The sequence below is a fragment of the Anastrepha ludens genome, unplaced genomic scaffold (assembly GCF_028408465.1).
Source record: "Anastrepha ludens isolate Willacy unplaced genomic scaffold, idAnaLude1.1 ptg000148l, whole genome shotgun sequence".
In the NCBI taxonomy this organism is placed as follows: Eukaryota; Metazoa; Arthropoda; class Insecta; order Diptera; family Tephritidae; genus Anastrepha; species Anastrepha ludens.
Window position 1 is genome coordinate 7,501 of NW_026530142.1, and position 2,500 is coordinate 10,000.

Sequence of the window (2,500 nt, forward strand, 5' to 3'; positions counted from 1 at the left end):
CAAGATCTGTACCAATAGCGGCTCCATGCAGGCTTACGCCAAACACTTCTAAGCACACTATTGTACCCTCCTACTCACTAAAGTTTCAAAATTTATAAATCAATCGAAATTGTTTTATAAATCATCTACTTTAGCGGTAATGTATAGGTATACAACTTAAGCGCCATCCATTTTAAGGGCTAGTTGCTTCGGCAGGTGAGTTGTTACACACTCCTTAGCGGATTACGACTTCCATGTCCACCGTCCTGCTGTTTTAAGCAACCAACGCCTTTCATGGTATCTGCATGAGTTGTTAATTTAGGCACCGTAACATTACGTTTGGTTCATCCCACAGCGCCAGTTCTGCTTACCAAAAGTGGCCCACTGGGCACATTATATCATAACCTCAACCTTCATATCAAGAAAGGTGAGGTTCTTACCCATTTAAAGTTTGAGAATAGGTTAAAATCGTTTCGACCCTAAGGCCTCTAATCATTCGCTTTACCAGATAAGATTATTTTATATAATTTTTAAATGCACCAGCTATCCTGAGGGAAACTTCGGAGGGAACCAGCTACTAGATGGTTCGATTGGTCTTTCGCCCCTATACTCAATTCTGACAATCGATTTGCACGTCAGAACTGTTTCGGTCTTCCATCAGGGTTTCCCCTGACTTCAACCTGATCAAGTATAGTTCACCATCTTTCGGGTCACAGCATATATGCTCAAGGTACGCTCCAGTTAGAGGTATAAATAATAATAAATTATCATTATACATAACTATATGGAACGCCCCGGGATTGAATTAATTGACTATTTAAGAAAATAGACTAAAAATTAATCCCATTATATTTTTAAGTTAAGTTAATTATGCCATTAAGTTTAATATAACTCAATGACTTGCACATATGTTAGACTCCTTGGTCCGTGTTTCAAGACGGGTCCCGAAGGTATCCTGAATCTTTCGCATTGTTAATCATATAAATGCATACAAATAAATATTAATATCATAGATATTAAATTTTTTGTAAAATTCAAAAAATGAATTTTAGCATTATATATAATAAAATCTATCAACACTTTATCAAATCATTAGTATTTATTCTATGTTAATATGCTTAAAAAGCAAATTAATTTAAATAAACTTAATATCACCAATGATCTTTTGATAAATACTTTATTATGTTAATAGATTACAATGTCCTTATATGAAAAAAATGCACATTATTTTTAATTATTTAATGATGAATTTTTCATAATGGATATTCAGGTTCATCGGGCTTAACCTCTAAGCAGTTTCACGTACTATTTAACTCTCTATTCAGAGTTCTTTTCAACTTTCCCTCACGGTACTTGTTTACTATCGGTCTCATGGTTATATTTAGTTTTAGATGGAGTTTACCACCCACTTAGTGCTGCACTATCAAGCAACACGACTCTTTGGAAATATCTTTCTAGTAATCATTAACGTTATACGGGCCTGGCACCCTCTATGGGTAAATGGCCTCATTTAAGAAGGACTTAAATCGTTAATTTCTCATACTAGATATTAAGATATTCCATACACTGCATCTCACATTTGACATATAGACAAAGTGACTTAGTGCTGAACTATTTTCTTTTCGCTCGCCGCTACTAAGAAAATCCTTGTTAGTTTCTTTTCCTCCCCTCATTAATATGCTTAAATTCAGGGGGTAATCCCATATGAGTTGAGGTTGTTTTAAAATATTTTTTATCTTCTCACACAATTTAATAAATAATTATATCATCTTTTCATCTCTATTTTTCTTTTTTTCCTTTTATATAAATATATATTATAAATAATAATTATGTAAAATGAGGCAATTCTAGAATAAAAAAAAATTAATTTTTATGCTAGACATTCCTCCTTTAATTACATATATAAATTAATATTTTATATATATATAAATAATATGAAAATTTTTTAAAGAGAATACTTAGATTCAAAATTTTTATTTCATTTTATTTGAGAGGATTTTTTTTTTTTTAAGAATATATATAATAAATAAAAAATTCATTATATAATCTTTATTTTTTTGCTATTAATATTATGAATTATTTAAAATCCAATAATATACACATTTGCTTAAATTCAATTATTTTTATAAAAGAATAAGCAACTTATTTAGCATAGTCTTACAACCCTCAACCATATGTAGTCCAAGCAGTACTTTAAAATTTAATTTAATGTACATAACAGCATGGACTGCGATATGCGTTCAAAATGTCGATGTTCATGTGTCCTGCAGTTCACACGATGACGCACAGTTTGCTGCGTTCTTCATCGACCCATGAGCCAAGTGATCCACCGCTTAGAGTATTTTTTTATTTATTTTTATTTATAACAAATGTCAATTTTTTTTTGCATATATTAATTGAAAGAGTAAAATTAAATAATAATAATAATAATATATAAATTGATTTTCTTTCAATAATATATATCAAATATATTTAACTCTAAACATTTTTATTAAGTTGCGAATGTCTTAGTTCAACAATA

General features: G+C 30.2%; 2 non-coding genes across 2 annotated transcripts in view; both read right to left on the reverse strand.

The window, feature by feature from the left end:
• Positions 1–1,697, reverse strand: part of LOC128871473 (large subunit ribosomal RNA) — a 3,990-nt gene extending 2,293 nt beyond the window's left edge. Inside the window, exon 1 of the ribosomal RNA XR_008456008.1 lies at positions 1–1,697. This exon is cut by the window's left edge and continues 2,293 nt beyond it. This is a non-coding gene — a ribosomal RNA (large subunit ribosomal RNA).
• A 442-nt stretch (positions 1,698–2,139) lies between these two features.
• On the reverse strand, positions 2,140–2,320 carry LOC128871471 (5.8S ribosomal RNA). The gene has a single exon (XR_008456006.1). It is a non-coding gene; the product is annotated as a 5.8S ribosomal RNA (ribosomal RNA).
• Positions 2,321–2,500: the final 180 nt, after the last annotated feature.